The 14,225-nt window shown below is 39.4% G+C and overlaps 1 protein-coding gene across 2 annotated transcripts in view; it reads left to right on the forward strand.

Moving 5' to 3' along the window:
- Positions 1–14,225, forward strand: part of LOC126260025 (galactosylgalactosylxylosylprotein 3-beta-glucuronosyltransferase I) — a 45,189-nt gene that overhangs the window by 1,629 nt on the left and 29,335 nt on the right. The window lies entirely within an intron of this gene.

The raw sequence follows: 14,225 nt of genomic DNA on the forward strand, positions 1-14,225 counted from the left end.
TACTGTAATCGTGGACAGTTTTGTTTTGAGTAAAAGTGTGTGCCTAACTATGTCTGATATATAAATGCAGGGAATGGGTAGGATTTTTAGATCATTAGAGAAAAGTTTGCATGGTTTCTTGTCGCTTGCTCGTTTCATTGTTCTTAAAATTGTCCGTTGTTTTGTGAACGTAAAATGTACCATACCTCAATAATGAAAATTCACAAGCAGAGTATACGGTCTTGTTTCAACAGTAGTGTTGCAATGAATTCTTACTATTTAGGGATGTGTGGTATGAGAACACCATTTAAGGTTATATTTTTAAAGTATATAGCAAGAAATAGTTTAAGTAACAGCAATAATTCACCTGCTGTCAATGTCTGTTTTTGGTATGTATACATGAGTTTGCAACTATCTAACATGTTTCCACCACAAGCATATGTTGTCACAAAGTGTGTTTATATACCCTGCATGAAAAAGATGATTTGTACAATAACAGAATTTAAAAAGTGTCCTATTAGTTTTTCGTAGTAATGCCATTCATGTTGTATGTGTAGGCCTATTGTTGGACATGTACTCTATAGTGAAAAAATTGTAAAAGCATTAGTAATAATAATGGGCAGTTACATGTATCTTGCTGCTGCTGCTGCTGCTGCTGTTGTTGTTGTTTTCAGTCGAAAGATTGGTTTGATGTGGCTCTCCGTACTACTGTCCTGTGGAAGCCTTTTCACCTCCAGGTAACTACTGCAACCTTCTGAATTAATGTAATTGGTCTCCCTCTAATATTTTTACCCCCTATGCTTCTGTTCAGTACTAAATCGGTGACTGCTTGATGTCTCAGAATGTGTCCTACCAACTGATTCCTTCTTCTAGTCAGGTTGTGCCATGAATTTCTCTTCTCCCCAGTTCTGTTCAGTACCTTCTCATTAGTTACATGATCTACCTATCTAATCTTCAGCATTCTTCTGTAGCAAAAAATTTCAAAAGCTTTTACCCTCTTCTTGTCTATTGTCCACGTTTCACTTCCACGTATGGCTGCACTCCATACAAATACTTTCATAAAGGACATCCTGATGCGTAAATCTATACTCGCTGTTAACAAATTATTCTTCTTCAGAAACACTTTCCTTGTCACTGCCAGACTACATTTTATATCCTCCCTACTTCGACCATCACTCGTTATTTTGCTGCCCAAACAGCAAAACTCGTCTACTATTTAGTGTCTCATTTCCTAATCTAATTCCCTCAGCATCACCTGATTTAATTAGAATACACTCCATTATGCTCATGTTGCTTTTGTTGTTCATCTTATACCCTCCTTTCGAGACACTGTCCATTCCGTTAAACTGCTCTTCCAAGTCCTTTGCTGTCTCTGACAGAATTGCAGTGTCATCGGCAAACCTCAGAGTTTTTATTTCTTCTCCCAGTACTTTAATTCCTATTCCACATTTTTCTTTTGTGTCCTTTATTGCTTGCCCAATATGCAAATTGAATAACATCAGGGATAGCCTACAATCTTGTCTCACTCCCTTCTCAACCACCGATTCCCTTTTGTACCCCTCAACTCGGTCTTCTGGTTTCTGTACAAATTGTAAATAGCCTTTCGTTTCCTGTATTTTACCGCTGCCACCTGTAGAATTTGAAAGAGAGTATTCCAGTTAACATTGTCAAAAACTTTCTCTAAGTCTAAAATTTCTGTAAACAGGGGTTTGCCTTTCCTTAACCTATTTTCTCTGAGAAGTCGTATGGTGAGTACTGCCTCCCATGTTCCTACATTTCTCCAGAATCCAAACTGATCTTCCCGAGGTTGTCTTCTAAGAGTTTTCCCATTCTTTTGTAAAGTATTTACGTTAATATTTTGCAGCCATGACTTATTAAACTGATAGTTTGGAAATTTCGCACCTGTCAACACCTGATTTCTTTGGAATTGGTATTATAATATTGTTCTTGAAATCTGAGGGTATTTCGCCTGTCTTGGACATCTTGCTCACCAGATGGAAGAGTTGTCATGGCTGGCTCACCCAAGGCTATCAGTACCTCTAACAGTATGTTGTCTACTCCTGGGACTTTGTTTCGACTTAAAGCTTTTGGAATGGTCTCTTTAGTTTTCCTATAGGTAGCAGCTATCTTGCCCCCCTAGTGATACATGCTTCGTACTTCTGCTGCTACCTTCACATCTCTCAAAGCTACCCATTCTTCTTCTGCATTCCTTTCCCCGGTTCTTGTAGATCATTCCCCAATGCTCCCTCTGAAACTCTCTACAACCTCTAATTTTTTGTTTATGCAGGACCCATCTCCTTAAATTCCTGCCTTTTTGCAGTTTCTACAGTTCATAACCAATAAATTGTGGTCAGATTCCACATATGCCATTGGAAATGTCTTAAAATTTAAAACCGGGTACTGAAATCACTGTCTTACCATTATATAATCAACTGAAACCTTACAGTGTTTCCAGGTATCTTCCACACTTACAACCTTTCTTCACGAACCACATGTTAACTATGAATCTTTCATGATCCTTAAACCAAGTGTTAGCTATGATCATATTATGCTCTTTCATTCCTTTCCCCGAGTCGATATTCACCTACTACTTTTCCTTCTCTTCCTTTTCCTACTATCAAATTCCAGTCCCCCATTACTATTAATTTTTCTTCTCCCTTAACTAAGTGAATAATTTCTTTCATGTCATCATACAGTTCCCCAATCTCCCCCTCCTCATCTGCGAAGCTACTTGGCATATAAACTTGCACAACTGTGGTGGGTGTGGGCTTCGTGCCTATCTTGGCTACAATAATGCGTTCACTATGCTGTTTGTAGTAGCTTACCCGCACTCCTATTTTTATTCATTATTATACCTACTCCTGCATTACCCCTATTTGATTTTGTATTTATAACCCTATAATCACATGACCAGAAGTCCCGTTTCTCCTGCCACTGAACCTCACTAATTCTCACTACATCTAACTTTAACCTATTCATTTCCCTTTTTAAATTTTCTAACATACCTGCCGGATTAAGGGATCTGGCATTCCATGCTCTGATCTGTAGAATGCCAATTTTGTTTCTTCTGATAACGTCGTTGTCCTGAGTAGACCCTGCCCAGAGATGGGGGGGACTATTTTACCTCCGGAATATTTTACACAAGAGGATGTCGTCATCATTTAAGCATATAATAGAGCTGCATGTCCTTGAGAAAAATTAAGCCTGTAGTTTCCCCTTACTTTCAGTTGTTCGCAGTACCAGCACAGCAAGGCCATTTTGTTGATGGTGATAAAAGGGCAGATTAGTCAATCATTCAAGCTGTTGCCCTGCAACTACTGAAAAGGCTGCTGCCTCTCTTCAGGAACCATACATTTGCCTGGCCTCTCAACAGATACCCCTCTGTTATGGTTGCACCTAAGGTAGAGCTATCTGTATTGCTGAGGTGTGCAAGTCTCCCCACCAATGGCAAGGTCCATGGCTAATGGGGGTGGGGGACATGTATCCTACCATATCTTTTTTTCATGATGTACAGACAATATAACTCCACCTCTAGCCCTGACAGTGGGCTCAGTTAGGCAAGGTGTGCCATATCCAACTGAAGCTACTCATTGACTAGATAGCATAGCAGTACCAGATTGTAGATGTGTCGATTGGTATGTCTCGCCCCCTGCTGACATTTCCTGTGGCATGAAGATTGGATTATTTAGCAGGCCAGTCAAAACATAAGTGTTTGCTTGCAGGCTAGTGAGCATATCTTGTCATCCTTGAAGAGTGGAGTGTTCACTGCAGATCATGAAGATGTAGAAGAAAGAGCAGAACTTGGTCACCCAGGATGCTGCAGGAAATACTGAAATTCATTTTCATGGTGAGCTGAAGTTGTGGTACAAGAAGCACCTTTGAAATGTCACAGAACCACATCCAGTGTGAAACACACCCTCTACATATGGTGGGTTAAGTGCCTTGTTGGGCCACTGGTGCACCAAGCACCTTGAATCATTTCAAAATGGTGAATTCGTGGCTCCTAAGTAAACACTACACACCTCCAGTCAGTTTCTGTGTTGTTTGGTCCATTATAGACATGCGGCTTGGTACCACTATGAGCAGTTGCTTGTTGTGAGGTACCAGACTCCGTATGTCACTACATGCTGTTTCCTGCCGTATTAACTTGGAAACTCATTCAGATCGATATATGTGCACTGACAACAACAGTTCCTGTTGGGTCTGAAACCAGCTGTCATTGAAGAGGTGTAACACTCTCCTCTGCTCGCTGTAATTTAGGATCTTTTTATGACCACTCTCCTTACATCTTGTTACATTTCTCAAAGTGGTACACAGCTCCTTGTAGATATGTTGAACAGTCCACATTGATACACTGGCAAATCGGGCAACTTCTTTCACATTCAGGTCATGGGAACATCCAAGCACAATACCTCCTGTCTGCTATTCTGCTACGTCTCCACATCAACACGTCTTATTGAACTGATTCCATGCAAACATCTGGCACATGCACATGGCTTGGCTACCATGACTTGTAAGCAGTGGTCACATGACTGCCTCGTTCCAGTTCTACACCATCTTGAGTGCTCCAAAGTTACTAGTCTGCCCCTTTAAGGGAGTCGCTAATATTTTGTCCAGTGAACTTATGTATTGATAGGTGTATATTGTCTCTGTGCAGAAAATACTGGCTGCATTTAAATGCTTAACAATGAATAATAGATACTTCATTCTACTTGGAACTTAACTGCGTTCGTCAACAGATGATTTGATATATGTATCTGTTTGTTTCCCTGGCTCCTATATATTTTCTGGTGTCCCCTCCTCCCTGCGCCCCCCCCCCCCCCCCACACACACACACACACGCAGAATAAATTTGTTCTCAATAGTCAACAAGTTGTGTCTGTGTGACTTTTGAATGTCATAAAACTGTCTACTAGCATTACCAGAAATTGCTATAAAACTGCAGTTTCCCAATTGTGATTTTGAGATTATAGACATTGATGGAATGTAGTCAAATTAAATCAGGTGATGCTGAGGGAATTAGATTAGAAAATGAGACGCTTGGAGTAGTAAATGAGTTTTGCTATTTGGGGAGCAAAATAACTGATGATGGTCGAAGTAGAGAGGATATAAAATGTAGACTGGCAATGGCAAGGAAAGCGTTTCTGAAGAAGAGAAATTTGTTAACATAGAGTATAGATTTGTGTCAGGAAGTCGTTTCTGAAAGTAAGCCTGTATGGAAGTGAAACCTACGATAAATAGTTTAGACAAGAAGAGAATAGAAGTTTTCAAAATCTGTTGCTACAGAAGAATGCTGAAGATTAGCTGTGTAGATCATATAACTAATGAGGAGGTATTGAATAGAATTGGGGAGAAGAGGAGATCGTGGCACAACTTGACCAGAAGAAGGGATCGGTTGGTAGGACATGTTCTGAGGCATCAAGGGATCACCAATTTAGTATTGGAGGACAGCGTGGAGGGTAAAAATCGTAGAGGAAGACCAAGAGATGAGTACACTAAGCAGATACAGAAGGATGTAGGTTGCAGTAGGTACTGGGAGATGAAGCAGCTTGCACAGGATGGAGTAGCTTGGAGAGCTGCATCAAACCAGTCTCTATACTGAAGACCACAACAACAACATTGATGATTGCCCTGTTGAACTGTATGCATTCTACTTCTTGATACAGTGGACTAAGCACAATGAACAAATGAAATTAATTACTGTTGTATCTAGAAATTTTATCATTTATACCTTTCACTTGTTTCTTTAAGATATTTCAGCAGCATATATATTTTACTACTTTATACATTTCCAGCATTTGGCAGGTAATTTTCGCATATACAGTTGGTCCAAATATGATCTAAAAAGTCGCACATGCAAAAGAGATTTTTCAGGGTGTCATATTATATTGATGAGAGGTAAGGGGTCAATCATTTTAGATAGCCCTTGGGCTAGCGACCATTTGTATGCCTATTGGAAGAACTGTCATACTGTAGCTACCCTACAGTCTCAGCCTCAAAATTTAAATATTAGGCTCTTTCCATAGCCCACACAAATTAAGCAATTCAATTGGTTCTTTTGCATTATGTTTGGTCTAGGGTAGGCATTAGGCAGCTTATAAAAGGACTGTTTGTTTGTGGGTGGATCCTGAGAAAACCCAAAAAACCATGACTTCTATAATGAATTGTATCATTTAAGGGGAGACCACATCGGTAATTTCTATTCATGGCTGATCGTCACAATTTTTTACCATGTGTTCTTAAGATGTTCAGAGAACCATGCAAACTTCATTCGATATCGTTATCTATTGCCAAGCTTCAGAGATTCGAAGTTACCATACTTGTGCATGCAATATCCAGTCAGATGCATACTGTTTTTCCAGGAGCCATTTTTACACGAGTAAAACTTTGGTACGCTTTTTTGTATAATAGGCACTTCATGTCTATACAAGCTCTCTGGACCTGGAAATTATTCGATGGTGGCCCCTGGTAGTGTAAACTCCTTCCAAAAAAATTATTTTGTCATATGAGATTCTTTATATTTGCAAATCAAACACTTTTTTTTTATACTGTAGGTATAGCCTAAAGATGTTGTCCATTTCTGGGTAAAGTAGTGTAAAATGAACTTGCATTGGATGAGAGAGTTTCGTTTTAACCCTATACAATGCATGCTTAGTTTTTCTTTGTGTGTATCAGAGTACATAAACAAGTTGTCAAAGCTTCACTGACCTACAGAACTTGGTATATGTAAGCAGCACTCTCTGCTATAAGGGGCAGTGAAATGAAAACTGAACACCTAGCACAGCGGAACCATGGAAAGGTTCCATTCAAAAGTAATCACCACATGCATTAAAATATCTCGAGGGTCTCAACAAGCATAGGGCCCCTGCAATCAGAGGAGGATGTTATCATGACCTTACCAGAACTTTTGTGAACAGCTTTGGTTTTTTTGGGGAAGGGGCTGGAGGTGGAATGCGGCACAGTTTCCACTGTTGGCTTTGCCGTGTGCCCTCAGGCTGTCTGAATTTTGTCAGATGGAATCATCCTGTTGCATGATTATGCCCATTCCCACACTGCCAATTGGGCAAAGGCTACACTTAAGTGATTTAGTTGGGAAGCACTGCAACATCTTCCATACAGTCTGGATCTTTCGCCGTGTGATTTTCAAATATTCAGCGACCTGAAGAAAGACTTGGATGAACATTGGTTTCAGTCTGATTAGGAAATGCAAGAATGGGTGTGTTTGTGGAGCTGTCAGTGGGTAATCGCATTCTACAAAACAGGACTTGGTCATCTTGTCTCCCAGTGGGATAAATTTCTAAATGAGTGTGGTGATTACTATTGGATGGAATCGTGCCACGGTAGTGTTGTGGCGATGTTCAGTTTTCATTTGGATGCCCCCCCTATAACAGGGAAAAGAAGGGAGTCAGCTGAAACATACTCTTGTCGGAGCGCAAAAAAGGCAAATATGCTCCTCTTTAAAAATGCTGTGACTTCTTCCACTTCTTCTTGTGCTGAAAGAGTACCAGAGAGACAGTGACAGTGGAAGAGAGAGGGGGGAGAGCACCAGTTTGGGGGGTGGGGGTGGAGGAGAGAGAGAGAGAGAGAGAGAGAGAGAGATGTGGATGAAGACAATATCGGTGGTAGCCAAAGAGAGAAGAGAGATTGATGGTCAGTGAGAAACAGTGGCAGTGATGTGTAGGCATGCCGGGTCTGGACCCCATCAGGCTGGTGAACTTTAATGCGAAAAAATTCGCCCACTTGCCCCTATCCACTACACCCATGTGTTAAAATTTGCTGGTCTAGAGCTCAAAGTTCCGTGCAAGCCATCCCAAAGGACACAGGGAGAGGAGATAATGGTGGTTGAAGAGACAGCAGACTGTAAGTGAGAAAGAAAGATAATGGAATCGGGAGAGAAAATGAAGACAGACTGCATAAAATGGTTTACACTGGAGTATTGTTCAGTATTGTTCAGTTGCAGGAAGTATCAACCATAATGATGTGTTTTGCTTCATCACTTTGAAATTAAGTTACACTTGTTTCTGATACTGCATTTTATCTTCAAATACCACTATATGTTTTGTAATATTTTTATCTTATGCCATAATTGTGCAGTTTCTCTAACATAAAAGGTGTAACTGGAAAGTTTGAAGAATGGATCTGCTACTGCTTACTGGGTTGGCAGGCAGGTACACAGAGGGTGGGGAGGGAGTCATTGCCTTGTCCTTTAACACCCTCTGACAGGAAACTGCATTTCCTTTATTCAGTTCATTGTGGTAGCTGGTTGAATGCAGGTCTGTTAGGGCTTGTGAAAATGGACATAAAAACGGAGCAACAAGTTTGTGTGAAATTTTGTTTTAAAACCGGGAAATCAGCTTCTGAGACTTATGAACTATTAAAAACAGCTTTTGGAGATAATTGTATGAGCCAGTCAAATGTTTTTGTCTGGTTAAACAGATTTAAAAATGGCCGCAAATCATTTTAAGATGAACCACGGTCTAGCCATCCTTCCACCTCAAAACCGAATGAAAATGTGAAAGTTCGCGACTTAGTGCGCCCTGATCGTAGACTTACAATTAGGGAGATGGCTGATGAACTTAATTTAAGTTTCTATCCAGTTCAGTCAATTCTAACTGAAGATTGAACATGCGTCAAGTGTCAGCAAAATTCATTCCAAAAGGGTTGTCAAGTGACTAGAGACAATACCAACTTGAAATGTGCCAAGAACTGATTAATCAGACTAAAAATGACTCGCATTTGTTAAATAGGGTAATTACAGGTGACAAATCGTGTGTATATGGATATGATCCTGAAATCAAAATGCAGTCTTCGCAGTGGAAGACTCCAGGTTCCCACAACTGAAAAAAGCACGGCAACAACAGTCAAAGGTGAAGACAATGTTGGCGATTTTTTTTTTCTTTCCCCCCCCCCCCCCCCCCTCCAATTCTACTGGTATTGTCCATCATGAATTTACCCCTGGAGGACAGACAATTAACCAGGAATACTACAAATGTGTTCTTGAGCATCTGCGCGAAAAGGTGCGGAAGAAAAGGCCTGCATTGTGGAAAGACAGGAGTTGGGTACTACACCATGACAATGCTCCGGCTCATCGTGCCTTCTCCATCGTTGAATTTCTGACCAAATTCAAAATTCTTGGGCATCCACAACTGCCATATTCCACTGATTTGGCCCCTGCGGACTTCTGTTTCCGAAGCTGAAATTTTCACTGAAAGGAAAGCGACTTGACTCGATTGAAAACATCAAGGCAAATGCGGAGAGCGTCCTTAACACACTTCAGGAAAACAATTTCCACTAATGTTTCCAAAAGTGGAAACACCGTTGGAGTTGATGTGTTCAGTCAGAAGGGGACTATTTTGAAGGAGATGCATCACAGTAGCATGTAAGTACCACCATTGTACAATCACAAGCCCATTCTTAAAACTTTCCAATCACACTTTGTATATCTTTGAAGGAGTCTTAAAATGTCTACTGATAAACCATTTCTAACATTGTCTTAGTTAGATGCTCAGAGAATTCTGCTATAGTCATTGTAGTCAATCTACTGTATTAACTTAATCTCAAGACTCGCATTGTGCTAGCACTATAACTTGAAATAAACAAATTTACATTACATTAGTCATAGTCTGTGGGTCCTGTGGAGAACGGTATCTGGGACATGGAGAGATGTATTCACACTTTAAAAATGCACAGAAAAGTGTTAAAGTAACATCAGCACTGGAACCTTTCCCCCCCCCAGATCAAGCACTGTCTAGAAGTGACATGCTGTGTAATTCTTATTCCAAACTGTTGTTGGCATGAGGAGAGGGAGCTGGCTCACCACTTGCATAGAGTTTGCAATGAAATGATCCATCAGCTTTGGCCAGTGGCAATATCACTGTGGAAACTATTTGTTGGCACTGTGTAACCTGTACTGCAACTATAACATCACACAGCACACTTATTTCAACTATTATCCCGACCATGGGACAATTTGGGTGATTTGACTGAGAAAATTCTTGTTATTAACACCTTAAAACATATTTTAAAAAACTGAAAATATCAGATAACAATGGGGAAACAATGGTTTCATCATGGATGTAAATAGAAATATGGACTACACAACATATAAAAATAATTGCCATAACGCATTAGCTGGCATTGTCAAATTGCAACCAGTATAATCACCATTCAACCTAACCTAGACATTGAACTATGCTACAGATCAGTCAATCACCACAACATACATTTCAAGAAATGTGCCATCACAGTGACAACAGTTCTTGAAGCAGACCAGTAGTATCACAAACTTAATTGCACTCAGTGTTACCAGAGTAACAGTATCATCTGCTCTGCTACAAGCTAATGCCACTAACCCCAGGTTATTTTATCCACACTTGCTGATGTTATCTGAATGTCAGGGAATACCGCCTTGCCGGCCGAAGTGGCCGTGCGGTTAAAGGCGCTGCAGTCTGGAACCGCAGGACCGCTACGGTCGCAGGTTCGAATCCTGCCTCGGGCATGGATGTTTGTGATGTCCTTAGGTTAGTTAGGTTTAACTAGTTCTAAGTTCTAGGGGACTAATGACCTCAGAAGTTGAGTCCCATAGTGCTCAGAACCATTTGAACCATTTTTTGAATACTGCCTTGAGTGAGTACCTGATTGAAAAGAAAATTGAAAAGGATTCTATCAAGTCAGAACAGTTTTACTGCATCACTTACAAAACTACTGTAGCAGAAAACTTACTGTTGTTTGGTTTATTTTCAGTGATAAATGTATTAGCAAATTATACAGTGCTTGTTTGTCATTGCTAAACTAACTCAATCCCTCTCCCTGTACTGTCCATTCTTTTTCCCTTCTTCATATTTAATTTTGCCCTTATGTGTGTTATAGGACAATACTTTAGGAAAGTCATGGGTTTGCCATGGCTGGTTAAATTTTATCATTAGTCTTATGACTGGTTTCATGTGTCCTGCAATGATTGCCTTCAGTGTGTCATCCTCTTCATCCTAGAGTAGCATGTAACAATCAAAATCATTCAGTGTACATCTCTGTAAAACTTCTACAACCTACATCCATATGGAACTGTTTTTTGTAATCAAGCCTTCACTTGCCTTTACAGTTTTTATCCCCACACTTCTTTCATTACGAAATTAACAATTTCTTGATTGCTTTGCAACATGTCCTATCAGTCTGTCATTTTTCATTCCAGTTGTGCTATAATTATTTTTTTTACTATCTCAGTTCCTATCTATTCATTCCATTATTTGATCTGCCCATCTAATTTTCAGCATTCTTCTGTGGCATAACATTTAAAAGCCTCCTATACTCTTCTTGTCTTAAAGTTTCACTAATGTGCAATCTACACTCCACTCATTCCTCCCAACCGTGAATTTATTTTTGAAGTTCAGAAATTTCTCTTTTGTAGAAGTACTTTCCTTGCTATTGGTAGTCTGCATTTATACCCTTTTAACTTCTGCCGCTGTCATTTATTTTGTTCTCCAAATAGTAAAATTGTTCTTCTAATTTCAAAGTCCTATTTCCTAATCTGATTCCTTCAGCGTCACCTAATTTAATTAGCTTAGACTACATTCCATTAACCTTGTTTTGCTTTTGTTGCTCTTTATTGTATAACATCTTTTCAAGACTATATACTAGGGGAAGTTAAAAAGTAAAGGGACTATTGAGAAAAGGAATATTTATTTTAATGATAGGAAACTGAAACATACATTATTTTTCTACGTAACCTCCCTGCACTTCAACGCACTTTGTCAGAAGTTTCACAAGTTTTTTATTCTGCTGGAAAACAGGTTTTTTGTTGCACCTGTAACTAATTTTGCAGTGCATCAATGACTTCTGCATCAGCTGCGAACCATCTTCCCCTGAACGTTTCCTTCAGTGGTCCAAACATATGGAAATCACTTGGAGCTAGGTCTGAACTATGTGACAGGTGTTCCAGCAATTTAAATCCCAGTTCCCATATTGTTTCAGCTGCCTGTTTGGCAGAATGTGGCAGTGCGTTATCTTGCAGTGTGACACATCTGTATGCAGTTTTCCGCAATGTTTGGAACTGATTGCAGGTTTCTGTTTAGTTCACAGCACATCACATTAGTTCCCACTGGGCACAGTTTTGTCCAAATGTCCTCAGTTATTGATGTCGATGACCTGCCCAATCTTTCCTCATCACTGAAGCGCTCTATCCATTCATCAGTCTAGCTTCACAATAAACAGTTGTCATCACACTGCAGTTGCATTTGACGAATAATTTCTGCAGGTTTAACACCTACCGTAAAAAAAAAAAAGCAAATCACTGCTCTCATTTCCTGCTCGGGGCAGATCAACAATGGAGCTGCCATATTTCACAGTGTGCTCCAATACATTGACTAATGCAGGAATAAGAGTGACATCATATAGAATTGTTGTAGATGACACTACTTCAGGCCTGGATACTAGCAATGTTACCAAGCCCTACAGCGAGAATATGCTGCAGGCCCATCTCACACTCTTCCCGCTGACTACTTTGTCATGTGAGTCGACTCTTAGAACTGAAGTTAGATTTCTCCTTGCATTTTGTCTCAACTTCAGAATTTTGAAGATTGGTTTCTGGTGAACATTTTGAAAAGCTTTTTGAAAATCTAAAATTGATATAAATATAGGTTTCTTATTTCAATCTATTTTCTTTGATAATTCATAGGGTTAGTATTGCTTCTCATTTTCCTATGTTTGTCTAGAACCCAAACTGATCTTACTCATTCCATTATTCTGCAGACAATTCAGGATAATAAATATTAAACTAATGGAACTTTCACTAAAATTCACACTCAGCATCACTGCCTACTTTGGTACTTGAAGTCTGAGGTTATTTCACCTGTCAACATACCTTCTGGAACAGTTTGACACAGCACAAGAGAAAATTCTTGTTCTGACCTTACAGATGAAGAATTGCAGGTCAGTTTTAGGAAGATGGGGAGTTTGCTTCACGCTCTAGTCCAGTGAGGCCTGAAAGATAATAGGATTAATATGGAATCATTCCTTTTTGTTTTTGAAGTTGCCTGACTTGTTTTTGAAGTTGCCTGACTCCCAGAAACAGTAAAAATCATGACCTGTTCATTTTACTTCAAGCTAGATGTAATACATATTATGGAATGTTTAATATGCATATTCTTTGAACATACTAAGTCAGGCGGTATGAATGATCCAACCTGTGAAGATTGTGGTTAACACAAGAGCTCCATTTCAAACACGCCACCACACTGTATTAACTTCATAACTTCAACTGGGAGGGGGGGGGGGGGAGGAGAGAGAGAGAGAGAGAGAGAGAGAGAGAGAGAGAGAGAGAGAGAGAGAGAGAAAGACTGACCTTGACCAATTAATGTACTTAGCTTAGAAGAAATATTTATATTTACATCTCTACAGTGTGCTCTGGTTTACATTTATTCAGAAAGCTCGAGAGTTTTTTTTCTCCTTTGTGTGTCTTGTAAATGCTATTCAGTTAGTTGCTTCCTTTACTCCTAAATTATGTATACTGCTCTTGGTTTCATTATTATCAAGCTAATATCACTCTTAGGAGTTATTGAGGATGTTGCACAAAAATTGTTTTACTTGTTTACAACATGTCATGATCCACAGGGTGATGTTTGAAAGTCATTTAATGGTCTCTTTATTAATAATACAACACAATCATAGTAGATGAGTGTACAACATGTATGTACTTCAACACCAAATGTAATTTCACTACACTAAAAGGAAGATTCGAATGTTGTCCCATATTGCCTTGGAGTGACATAATAACTTAGTCACAAGATGGGAAGTTCTGTACCTAGTATGAAAAACATACAAGCATTATGCAGGTTTTGTGCCAGCATACACAGCACACTAAAATACAACATAGCATAATGTTGAAATACACACACATTGTGGTCAGTGTCTTAAAACAGGATCAATGTCTATAAACTCAGTAACAGAACAATATTAACAACATATTTATTTCAAATATAAATTAACTTCACACAGGCAAAAAACTTATGTCAAGACATACAGTGTAGTTGTGTTATAAGTGTCTGTCACATTGTTTTACAGTGTAATGAAATGAATTAAATTATTAAATATGTGGTGCACTAAAATGCATAGGAAAGAAGCAGAGGAGGAGGAGGATGTTGTCATGTGTGGTAATAATTATTTTATGTCCTGTACTATGTGCACTTCTGCTCATTTTAAATCATTTTGTAAATGGCAGATTTAATTGCAGATACAAACAACAGAAGCTCTTT

Source organism: Schistocerca nitens, chromosome 5 (genome assembly GCF_023898315.1).
Source record: "Schistocerca nitens isolate TAMUIC-IGC-003100 chromosome 5, iqSchNite1.1, whole genome shotgun sequence".
Classification (NCBI taxonomy): Eukaryota; Metazoa; Arthropoda; class Insecta; order Orthoptera; family Acrididae; genus Schistocerca; species Schistocerca nitens.